The 13,085-nt window shown below is 45.5% G+C and overlaps 1 protein-coding gene and 1 non-coding gene across 5 annotated transcripts in view; both read right to left on the bottom strand.

The window, feature by feature from the left end:
• LOC134934796 (transcription factor HES-7.1-like) overlaps positions 1-13,085 on the bottom strand; it is a 230,968-nt gene that overhangs the window by 135,639 nt on the left and 82,244 nt on the right. For all 4 annotated transcript variants that reach the window (XR_010179810.1, XM_063930153.1, XM_063930154.1 and 1 more), the window contains exon 3: positions 11,373-11,478. The gene's annotated coding sequence lies outside the window, so the exon portion shown is untranslated. The remainder of the gene's footprint in view (positions 1-11,372; positions 11,479-13,085) is intronic.
• On the bottom strand, positions 398-468 carry TRNAG-GCC (transfer RNA glycine (anticodon GCC)). The gene has a single exon. It is a non-coding gene; the product is annotated as a tRNA-Gly (tRNA).

Here is a 13,085-nt window from a genome sequence, read left to right on the forward strand (position 1 = left end):
TCAGATCTACATGAAAAAGGCCTAGTCATTAGGTCGACCACTAATGTTTGACATGCATTAGGGCAACAGGGTTAAAAGGTCGACATGACAAAAGGTAGACAGTAGGAAAGGTCGACAGGGTAAAAAGATCGACACGTGAAAAGGCCGACATGACATTTTAAAGTATTTTTTGTGTCATTTTTGCTGTCTAAGCACGTGGAACCCCAATTAGTATACCGCGTCCCCTCGCAATGATTTGGGCAAGGTGCCTTGGTATACTACCGCTGCGCTCGGCACAGGTTACTTTGCACTTTCTATAAAATGTAATGCAAAATGTAAATACTAAACATGTTCATAAGTAGTAAATAGCAGTAATCAAAATGGTAAAAATGCATATTCTATGAAAAGAAAAACTTGTTGCATTGGCCGGGAATCGAACACGGGCCTCCCGCGTGGCAGGCAAGAATTCTACCACTGAACCACCAATGCTCACATAACATTGGTAGATATAGATCATCAAATCTACATGTAAAAGGCCTAGTCATTAGGTCGACCACTAATGTTTGACATGCATTAGGGCAACAGGGTCAAAAGGTCTACATGACAAAAGGTAGACAGTAGGAAAGGTCGACAGGGTAAAAAAATCGACACATGAAACGGTTGACATGACATTTTAAAGTATTTTTTGTGTCGTTTATGCTGTCTAAGCATGTGGAACCCCAATTAGTATACTGCGTCCTCTCGCCATGATTTGGGCAAGGTGCCTTGGTCCACTACCGCTGCGCTTGGCACAGGTTACTATTCCCAATCGTAGTCCATGTGGACGGTAAAGTATGAAAAAGTTGATTAAAATGCTACCCCCCCAAAAAAAGCGTCGACCATATGTATATCGACCATTTCCACATGTCGACCATAAGTACTGTTGACATTTTACATGTCGACCTATTGTCTAAGTCGTCATAATGCATGTCGATCATTAGTGGTCAACCTAATGACTGTAGACCTTGCCATGGTCAATTTATAGCTCGGATACCACACTTAGCATAAGTAAAAGTAATAATCTGAACCATTAATTTTTGCTTGAGAGCCTAACTCTTGGTACCCACTGAAGAGATGTGTACCCAGACGATATGTCGGCCCAACAGGCCGGCATATCGGAACCTGGGTAAACATTGATCAATGTTAATGAAGGGCGGAACGATCGCTGTTCCTTCCTTCATTGGCATACAGGGTGTCGCTAGCGATATTGCTATGTTCGATGTGCAGCACATAAAACCTGACGATGTTGCTAGCGACCGTGGGCATCCGCATATCGGGAATACACAATGCCTGATATGCGCCAAATTGAGCGATATGTCTGATCTGCCAGATTAGATGACCTATCGCTCAGTGTGTACCCAGCTTTAAATTGATGAAAAGTCAAAAGGATGAAGGGCACACTTGATCCAGATTCATCTGCACTTTAAACTACAAGAGCATAATTTACAATGGAGGAGATTCTCCCTGCTGACTGGCCAGAAATGTGGTCTGGTAGGAATGGTTTGCCACCAATGGTGAAGATCTGACAGATTCTAGAAGAGTTGAAAAGCTGCGCACTATCGAAAATATAAGTAATGGGACGGACTTCGCAGCTGATAAACAAGGTGGCCACCTAGGTAGGTAAATAGAGTGAATAACTGCACTAGAGCCCCTGTCATTTTTCAAACACAACCGGTAACATGACAGTTAGAGCTGATTGGCTGGTACTTTATCTCTCTCCAAGGCTTAGTAAAAAGACCCCCAAGCGCTATCATCTATCATCAGGGGGTCCAGCATGTGGCTGTGGTCAATATGTAAGATTTCACAATGTGTCAATCCCAGCAGACAAAAATCACTTTTCAGTCCTGAATCATGACAGAATATCCAGGCCAAATTATGGATTCAGCCAGTGAGTCATCTCCAAAAGACTGTGACACTTACATATTTGCTCAATATGATAAAGAGGACACCCAGAACCAGGTGATACAATGTTTACAGTCACTCATGCAACATGTAGAGGGTGTAGTATGGTATGCCGGCGGCCGGGCTCCCAGCATACCGGCGCCGGGAGCTCGACCGCCGGCATACCGACAGTGTGGCGAGCGCAAAGAAGCCCCTTGCAGGCTCGCCACGCTGCGGGCACGGTGGCGCGCTACGCTATTTATTCTCCCTCCAGGGGGGTCGTGGACCCCCACGAGGGAGAATAGCTGTCGGTATGCCGGGTGTCGGGATCCCGGCGCCGGTATACTGTGCGCCGGGATCCCGACATTCGGCATACTGAAGACCACCCATTGTAGATACTATAAAAGTCTCCCCGTTCCAGTGGGTGCTCTTCTAGCCACCGTTGTTTTTCCTGCAGCTCCGGTTCTTATCCCTCCAATCTGGATACTTACATCTGCCAAAATGACAGTGATCTGGAGAATTGTTGAGTATTCTAGAACCATTGTTAATTTCAATTTGCATTGCTGTCAACTAATTTCACCTCTGAGAAGGCCGAAGTGGCTTATAACATTTGTCAGCTTATCAGTCACCCATTGGTATTTCCTTCTCGACCTTAGGAAATAAACTAATCACTGCTACTCTACTGTATTTCCTTCAGCATTTTCGGAAAAACCTTTGGTGAATCCGGACGGGTTACTTCAGCCGCTTCCTGTATTCTCCTGAGACACAGTTCACAGAGGGGCAATATGTCTCTTAGTTCAAGACTCGTCATCAGAGCTTCAATATAACAATAAGGCCTTTGGGTCTGGTATGTTAGGTCAACAGTTGTAGCGCCATAAATAAGGTCGACATGAGAATGTTGACAAAAGCATGCTGGCAGTGTTGATATTTATCAAGTCTACATGGAGGACATGTCCACATGATAGACTATCAACAAAATGTCCCTAGTGGTGTCTTACCTTCTCCTGGTAACTTTTCAACATGTTGTGAATTATGTATTTAGAGATGCCTTAGATCAGTGGTTCTCAAACTCGGTCCTCAGGACCCCACACAGTGCATGTCTTGCAGGTAACCCAGCAAGTGCACAGGTTTATTCATTATTCACTGACACATTTTAAAAGGTCCACAGGTGGAGCAAATTATTTCACTTGTGATTCTGTGAAGAGACCTGCAAAACATGCACTGTGTGGGGTCCTGAGGACCGAGTTTGAGAACCTGTGCCTTAGATCAACATGTGCTCTACACAAAAACTTACCTTTGACACTGCCTTGGTTAAAAATAACACTGGCCCGTACGAGGATCAAACCCACAACCTTGGCATCGTTAGCACCATGCTCTAACCAACTGAGCTAACCAGCCATGTTATATCAACTTAAACAGAAGGAGAGATCCCTGTGGCGCAAAGAAGACGTTCCATGTACAACCAGAGAAAATAGATAAAATAATACAATCCCTTGGATTCTTTGGTCCTCCAAAATTGTCTCTCAACTTGTAGTACCTCAAAATAGGAGAAAGACACTTAGTGTAACACCGTTGGGAAGTTTACAAAACCAGTGATAAAGTAGCACACTCACATGGGATTATAATAATTATTGCTCATCATCCACCAAATTGAGAGTGATGACGTCACGTATCTTCCTCCAGTAGAATATTGGATTTAAATAGAATTAATGCTCATCATCCACCAAATTGAAAGTGATGACGTACGTATCTTCCTCCAGTAGAATATGTAAAATAAACGGAGAAAAATAGTGCAACACTGTTTTTCATAAAAGCATAGGATTTTAATAACCAGGTTACTCACATTCTTTAAAATACATAAAAACATATATCCTCCAAACGGAGTGGCTCACACTGGGAAACAGCTTCCAAAAACTGGTATATTCAGGATGGAAAAGTCAAGGTCCTCATCTAGGAGATATTTCAACAGAGTGCTGGTCCCACAAGAGTCACATAAAACCACCTGCTTAACGCGTTTCGGACTTTGAGTGTCCTTCGTCAGAAGCATCTGACGAAGGACACTCAAAGTCCGAAACGCGTTAAGCAGGTGGTTTTATGTGACTCTTGTGGGACCAGCACTCTGTTGAAATATCTCATAGATGAGGACCTTGACTTTTCCATCCTGAATATACCAGTTTTTGGAAGCTGTTTCCCAGTGTGAGCCACTCCGTTTGGAGGATATATGTTTTTATGTATTTTAAAGAATGTGAGTAACCTGGTTATTAAAATCCTAGGCTTTTATGAAAAACAGTGTTGCACTATTTTTCTCCGTTTATTTTACATATTCTACTGGAGGAAGATACGTACGTCATCACTTTCAATTTGGTGGATGATGAGCATTAATTCTATTTAAATCCAATATTCTACTGGAGGAAGATACGTGACGTCATCACTCTCAATTTGGTGGACGATGAGCAATAATTATTATAATCCCATGTGAGTGTGCTACTTTATCACTGGTTTTGTAAACTTCCCAACGGTGTTACACTAAGTGTCTTTCTCCTATTTTGAGGTACTACAGGTTGAGAGACAATTTTGGAGGACCAAAGAATCCAAGGGATTGTATTATTTTATCTATTTTCTCTGGTTGTACATGGAACGTCTTCTTTGCGCCACAGGGATCTCTCCTTCTGTTTTTGTATTTCTGTAAAAGGTTTGGTGGACCTAGAGGTACCTGGGCTGCATTGTTGAGTTTATTGCGCGAGTGGTTAAGGTGTTTTCTTTCTTCACTTATGTTATATCAACTTATCAATTCCTGTATTTCCAGAACTATTAGAAACATTTAATTTAAACTAAGAGTCCAACCTTAGTCTATGCTAAGTAGCAAGAATTGCTCATATAGATGGTCGGAAAATCAGCATAAAGCTGTCAATCAGCTGAAGAGGTTGAAGACCACTTTAAACCACAATTGCCATTTGTTCTGGAGGTTGATGCATCTGAAACAGCGGCTGGGGCAATTATTACGTGTTATACCCAAGAGTAAAATCATGGCTGCTATTCTTCAAAAGGTCATTAAAAAAGTATTTCCATAGTTAGCGAAATCACAGAAGTTCTATTAAGGAAAGCGTTTCTCATTAATGAACTAGTTTAACATAAGTGACAGCAAACATAAATGTAGAGGGAAGTCCAGGAGCAGAAAATTTGTACCCGATGGAATGGGTCATGTGGGAACATCTGTTAAACTATAATCCAGGGTTTTCCAAACTCGGTCCTCAAGGAATCCTAACAATCCAGGTATTAAGGATACCCATGCTTAATCACATTTGGTTAAATCAAATTGAATAAGGTACTAAGTAACTCAACAGTGCTCATGCATAGCTAGCCTTTAAACCTGGACTGTTAGGATGCTTTGAGGACATATGCAGGGCCAACAAGACCATTAGATATGTCAGTAGGGCCAGCAACCCTGAAAATAAGATTTTAAACCTACCGGTAAATCTATTTCTCCTAGTCCGTAGAGGATGCTGGGGACTCCGTAAGGACCATGGGGTATAGACGGGCTCCACAGGAGATAGGGCACCTAAAAAGAACTTTGACTATGGGTGTGCACTGGCTCCTCCCTCTATGCCCCTCCTCCAGACCTCAGTTAGAGAACTGTGCCCAGAGGAGATGGACAATACAAGGCAGGATTTAGCAATCCAAGGGCAAGATTCATACCAGCCCACACCAATCATACTATGTAACCTGGAACATACATAACCAGTTAACAGTATGAACAAAAACAACAGTAACGGTCTAAGACCGATGTCAACTGTAACATAACCCTTATGTAAGCAACAACTATATACAAGTCTTGCAGAGTTTCCGCACTGGGACGGGCGCCTAGCATCCTCTACGGACTAGGAGAAATAGATTTACCGGTAGGTTTAAAATCTTATTTTCTCTTACGTCCTAGAGGATGCAGGGGACTCCGTAAGGACCATGGGGTTTATACCAAAGCATCCAATTGGGCGGGAGAGTGTGGATGACTCTGCAGCACCGACTGAGCAAACTCTAGGTCCTCATCAGCCAGGGTATCAAACTTGTAGAATTTAGCAAAAGTGTTTGACCCCGACCACGTCGCCGCTCGGCAAAGTTGTAAAGCCGAGACGCCTCGGGCAGCCGCCCAAGAAGAGCCCACCTTCCTAGTGGAATGGGCCTTAACCGAATTTGGTACCGGCAATCCAGCCGTAGAGTGAGCCTGCTGAATCGTATTACAGATCCACGAGCAATAGTCTGTTTTGAAGCAGGAGCGCCAATCTTATTGGCCGCATACAGGACAAACAGAGCCTCTGTTTTCCTAATTTTAGCCGTCCTGGCTACATAAATTTTTAAGGCCCTGACTACGTCCAGGGATCTGGAATCCTCCAGGTCACCAGTAGCCACAGGCACCACAATAGGTTGATTCATATGGAACGACGAAACCACTTTAGGCAAAAATTGCGGACGTGTCCTCAATTCAGCTCGATCCACATGAAAAATCAAGTAGGGGCTCTTGTATGATAGAGCCGCCAATTCTGACACTCGCCTCGCTGATGCTAAGGCCAACAACATTACCACCTTCCAGGTAAGAAATTTCAACTCAACCTTGTTAAGCGGTTCAAACCAGTGTGATTTTAGGAACTGCAACACCACGTTCAAGTCCCATGGTGCCACTGGAGGCACAAAAGGGGGCTGGATGTGCAGCACTCCCTTTACAAACGTCTGGACTTCTGGAAGAGAAGCCAATTCCTTCTGAAAGAAAATCGAGAGGGACGAAATCTGTACCTTAACCGAGCCTAATTTCAGACCCATATCCACTCCTGTCTGTAGGAAGTGGAGAAGACGACCCAAATGAAAATCTTCTGTAGGTGCATTCTTGGTCTCACACCAAGACACATACTTTCGCCAGATACGGTGATAATGTTTTATCGTCACCTCCTTCCTAGCCTTTATTAAAGTAGGGATGACCTCTTCCGGAATCCCCTTTTTTGCTAGGATTCGGCGTCCAACCGCCATGCCGTCAAATGTAACCGCGGTAAGTCTTGAAATACACAGGGCCCCTGCTGCAACAGGTCTTCCCTCAGAGGAAGAGGCCAGGGGTCTCCTGTGAGCATCTCTTGTAGATCCGAGTACCAAGCCCTTCGAGGCCAGTCTGGGACAACGAGTATCGTCTGTACTCTTCTTCGTCTTATGATCCTCAACACTTTCGTGATGAGAGGAAGAGGAGGGAACACGTAGACCGAGTCGAACACCCACGGTGTTACCAGTGCGTCTACTGCTACTGCCTGTGGGTCCCGAGACCTGGCACAATACCTCCGAAGTTTTTTGTTGAGGAGTGACACCATCATGTCTATTTGAGGAGTTCCCCAAAGACGTGTTACGTCTGCAAAGACTTCTTGATGAAGTCCCCACTCTCCTGGATGGAGATCGTGTCTGCTGAGGAAGTCTGCTTCCCAGTTGTCCACTCCCGGAATGAAGACAGCCGACAGAGCGCTTACATGATTTTCCGCCCAGCGAAGGATCCTTGTGGCTTCCGCCATCGCGACTCTGCTTCTTGTCCCGCCTTGGCGGTTCACATGAGCCACTGCTGTGACATTGTCTGATTGAATCAGAACCGGAAGGTTTCGAAGAAAACTCTCCGCTTGTAGAAGGCCGTTGTAAATGGTTCTGAGTTCCAACACACTGATGTGTAGACAGGACTCCTGGTCTGACCAAAGACCCTGAAAAGTCCTTCCCTGTGTGACCGCTCCCCATCCTCGGAGGCTCACGTCCGTGGTAACCAGGATCCAGTCCTGAATCCCGAACCTGCGACCCTCCAGCAGGTGAGCACTTTGCAACCACCACAGGAGGGACACTCTGGTTCCTGGGGACAGAGTTATTTTCCGATGTAAATGCAGATGGGACCCGGACCACTTGTCCAGAAGGTCCCATTGAAAAATCCTTGCATGGAACCTTCCGAAGGGAATGGCCTCGTAGGCCGCCACCATTTTCCCCAGAACTCGAGTGCATTGGTGAACTGACACCCTTTTCGGTTTTAGCAGTTCTCTGACCATGTTCTGGATGTCTTGGGCTTTCTCTATTGGGAGGAAGACCTTCATTTGTTCCGTATCCAGTATCATACCTAGGAACGGCAGTCGAGTTGTCGGAATCAACTGTGACTTTGGTAGATTTAGAATCCAACCGTGTTGCTGGAGCACTCTCAGAGAGAGCGCCACACTGCTCAGCAATTTCTCTCTTGATCTCGCTTTTATCAGGAGATCGTCCAAGTATGGGATAATTGTGACACCATGCTTGCGCAGGAACACCATCATTTCCGCCATTATCTTGGTGAAAATCCTCGGGGCCGTGGAAAGTCCAAACGGCAACGTCTGAAATTGGTAATGACAATCCTGTACAGCGAATCTCAGGTATTCCTGATGGGGGGCATATATGGGGACATGAAGGTACGCATCCTTTATGTCCAGAGACACCATAAACTCCCCCTCCTCCATGTTGGCTATTATCGCTCTGAGTGATTCCATTTTGAATTTGAATCTTTTTATGTACAGGTTTAGGGATTTCAGATTCAAAATCGGTCTGACTGAACCGTCCGGTTTCGGGACCACAAATAGGGTTGAGTAGTAACCTCTTCCCTGCTGGTGCAGGGGAACCTTGATTATCACTTGCTGTATACACAGCGTTTGAATTGCAGCTAACACTACATCCCTGTCCGATGTGGAAGCTGGTAGGGCCGATTTGAAAAATCGGCGCGGGGGCACCTCCTCGAATTCCAGTTTGTCACCCTGGGAAACTATTTCCAACACCCAGGGATTCAGGTCCGAATTGACCCAGGCCTGACTGAAAAGTCGAAGACGTGCCCCCACCGGTGCGGACTCCCTCAGGGGAGCCCCAGCGTCATGCTGTGGGTTTTGGAGCAGCCGGGGAGGACTTTTGTTCCTGGGCACCTGTCGCAGCAGGTGCTCTCTTGCCTCTGCCCTTACCTCTGGCGAGGAAAGAGGATCCCCGACCTCTTTTGGACTTGTGCGACCGAAAGGACTGCATCTGATAGGGTGTTACTTTCTTTTGCTGTTGGGGAATATATGGTAAAAAAATTTGATTTACCTGCTGTAGCTGTGGAAACCAGGTCCGTCAGCCCATCCCCAAACAATACATCCCCCTTATAGGGTAGTACTTCCATATGTTTCTTGGAATCCGCATCACCCGTCCATTGGCGAGTCCATAAGGATCTTCTCGCTGAGATAGCCATGGCATTGGCCCTAGAAGCTAGCAATCCAATGTCCCTTTGAGCATCCCTCATAAATAAGACTGCGTCTTTTATATGGGCTAGAGTTAGGAATATAGTGTCCTTATCCATAGTATCAAATTGATCTATCAGCTCATCTGTCCAAGCTGCAATTGCGCTACACACCCATGCCGACGCAATCGTCGGTCTTAGCACAGCACCCGTATGAGAATAAATACCCTTTAAGGTAGTTTCTTGCCTGCGATCTGCTGGGTCTTTAAGGGCCGCTGTGTCAGGAGACGGTAGCGCCACTTTCTTGGATAAGCGCGTCAGGGCCTTGTCCACAGTGGGGGGTAATTCCCAAATCTCCCTGTCCTGCTTAGGGAAAAGGTATGCCATAAAAATTCTTTTGGGGATCTGCGGTCTCTTATCCGGAGTCTCCCAAGCTTTTCCAAAGAACTCATTTAATTCATGAGATGTGGAAAAATTAATAATCTGTTTCTTTTCCTTAAACATGTGTACCCTTGTGTCGGGGACTGAGGGTTCATCCACAATATGCAACACATCCCTTATTGCCACAATCATACACTGAATAGTTTTAGTCACCCTAGGGTGCAATTTTACTTCGTCATAGTCGACACTGCAATCAGAATCCGTGTCGGTAGTAGTGTCTTGTGTTAAGGGACGCTTTTGAGACCCCGACGGGCCCTGTGAGTTGGTCCAATCTGAGGATTGACCGCCTGATGTCCCCCCTAAACCAGCCTTATCAAGCCTTTTATGTAAAGATGCCACACTTGCATGCAACGTATGCCACATGTCCATCCAATCAGGAGTCGGCACAACCGACGGGGACACACCACTCATTTGCTCCACCTCCTCCTTGGAGAAGCCTTCCGCCTCAGACATGTCGACACACACGTACCGACACCCCAAACACACAGGGATATACCTATAAGGGGACAAAACCCCAACCAGGCCCTTAGGAGAGACAGAGAGATAGAGTATGCCAGCACACACCCAGCGCTTAAAAACACTGGAATATACAACCAGATAGCGCTTTTATATGTGTATAATCGTAATCTCCACTCACTGTGTCGCCAAAGTGCCAGCCTCCTCCTTTTTCCAACCTGTGAAGCTCAGCAGGGGAGAGAACAGGGAGCCAGCGTTTTCTCATGCAGCCTCTGTGGAGAAAATGGCGCTGGTTAGTGCTGAGGATCAAGCCCCGCCCACCCGACGGCGGGCTTCGGTCCCTTCATCATATATTAATAAAATGGCGGGGGTCCACGGATTTACTGTCCCCTAGCCTAATCCACCTTATTTATGGCCAAATCGAGGTTTATTGCTGCCCAGGGCACCCCCCCCTGCTCCCTCCTCATGAAGATCTGATGTCTTCTGCCGCCTGAAGTCTTTTCCTCAATACTCACCCGGCTTCTATCTTCGGCATCTGTGAGGAGGACGGTGGCGGCGCGGCTCCGGGACGAACCCCAGGTGAGACCTGTGTTCCGACTCCCTCTGGAGCTAATGGTGTCCAGTAGCCTAGAAGCAGTGCCCAACTTTACAAGCCAGCTCTGCTTCTCTCTCCTCGGTCCCACGATGCAGGGAGCCTGTTGCCAACAGGACTCCCTGAAAATAAAAAACCTAACAAAATTCTTTTTCCACAGAAAACTCTGGAGAGCTCTCTGCAGTGCACCCATTCTCCTCTGGGCACAAGATCTAACTGAGGTCTGGAGGAGGGGCATAGAGGGAGGAGCCAGTGCACACCCATAGTCAAAGTTCTTTTTAGGTGCCCTATCTCCTGCGGAGACCGTCTATACCCCATGGTCCTTACGGAGTCCCCAGCATCCTCTAGGACGTAAGAGAAATTAATGTTTTTTTTCCCCCGTGTGGCACCACTCCACAATCCTAGTCCCCTGCTCTATGGAGAATGTCTGAAAATCCTAGGGTTCTGCAGGGAAACCTAGCATCTTCCCTGGACAAATATGTACACATTGGTCTCCTTATACATTGGATAGTGTATGTGATACAGTATTGATAGATGGGCTATAGTATAGGCTGTAGGTGAATCTAAAAATTAACTTTATCAAACATATTTATCTCATATAAATAACAAGTGATCAGGAAAAGGGTTAGAAATCTGCTAAGAAATATATATATATATATATATATATATATATATACATACACATGATATAACCTCTGGGATACAGAACTGAACATTCTAAACACATTTTCCCATCTCATGGTAAGATACCTGTCTCTTCTTGCTGGCAGCTGCTCTCTGGTCTCTCTATTCTGGAAAGCTGTTTGAGGGCTCATATCATGAGCTGGTTTACCATCAAAGCAATCTAGGCAAGCACCTAGGGCAATAAAAACCACAGAGAGAAGCGCTGTCACTAAAGTATTAATATATTTTATTAAAAATGACCTTATTCATATATAAAAATTATGAGAAAACCTAAACATCCTGTGACTTTAAAAAATCTTTTAGCAGCAACACATCAAAACATGTAACAATTTGTATTCCTCACTAAGGTCTCCTTTGGAACAATGTATCAATCTACCCTTTATATAATGTATGGTAACTCTTGTGATTAACAGGAATTCCTTAGAGTAAGCTCCACGCGTGGGCTGATTGAAACACTTGAAACCATATATTGGTAGAGGGTTTAAAAGTTCATCCGTGATGTATATAGGGATTATTCACATTGATGTCATCCGCTCCATTATTTGTGAAATCCCTATTTAGCTCTTATTTCTCAATAATGCCGTCCAGAATTGATCAGCTTTTCTTATGAAGCTTATAATTGCACAATAACAGATTAAGCATGTGACGCTATTTTGGAGTCTGTTATTATACTTAACCCAACTTATGCAATGGGCAACAATTGTGTTATGTCCGTAGGGCGCCGGCTGCCCGCTCTGGGACACTGCAATAGAATGTGCAGGGCTTGTGAGAAATAATAGATAAAACGCTCACAGTCTCATTCAGATCGGCATAAAAATTCAAAGGCTATAATGCTCTCTCACCACTTTCCATCAAGCTTCACCTGGAGCATACTGCTAGCTGTCATAAGCTGAATCTCCGTTTGGTGCGGTGAGCCAAATGCCGAACAGATGCTGGGTGAGGCGCTGAGCGGCGGATGCTGTCGGGGACGTGCTGCAGAAATCAGTCTCTGTTCGTGATGGTTAGCTGGATGCCAAGCAGAATGTCGGGCAATGTAATCAGACGGATTGCTTGACGCGTTTCTCAGCCTCAATCCTGGGGCTGTTTCCTCAGAAGCACCTAGGGCCCCTGTGCGCACCTGCAATCTCTGGCCATTTGACTTTTGTTTTTAGTATAAAGTTGCCTTGCAGTGGAACCAGAATTCTGAGGGTGGGAATAGGCTGCATATACCACCGGGCTGGCATGTCTAGCGTTAATGGCAGTGCCAGTCCAGCAGCAGCCAATTCTCTCAATGCAGCAATGCATTCCTTCCTGCTGCACTGTCTCTCTAGTGACAAGGGGTCAGAGGAGCATGTGCTGAGCCCTGATTGGAGGAGCTCACACCTGGTGATTGAAGAAGTCCCTGAATGGAAGAGCCAAGTCAGCTAATGCTCCTCTAAACCTTGGAACAGTGCACGTGGATAAGGGATGGCCATCGGTTGGTTATCCATCAATGGTGTAACAACATCTTGAAGGGATCCATTGATTACTGTACAATGAAATGCGGGCCAATCAGAGCCCAGGGGTGTGGCTTCATAAGTGTCAGGGGGCGTGGCTCAGCTCAGTGCCCTGACACTTTCAGAAATTTTTTTTTGGTAGAACAGAACCATCGATGCCGGGAAACCATCTGGTTCATAGACCTTCAATGATTTAGTAACATAGTAATTGAGGTTGAAAAGAGGCAGAATGCCCATCGTGTTCAACCTGTATTCTGTATTAAGTGATTTCAAATCATCGATGGTAGATGGCCATCCCTAATGT

Source organism: Pseudophryne corroboree, chromosome 6 (genome assembly GCF_028390025.1).
Source record: "Pseudophryne corroboree isolate aPseCor3 chromosome 6, aPseCor3.hap2, whole genome shotgun sequence".
Classification (NCBI taxonomy): domain Eukaryota; kingdom Metazoa; phylum Chordata; class Amphibia; order Anura; family Myobatrachidae; genus Pseudophryne; species Pseudophryne corroboree.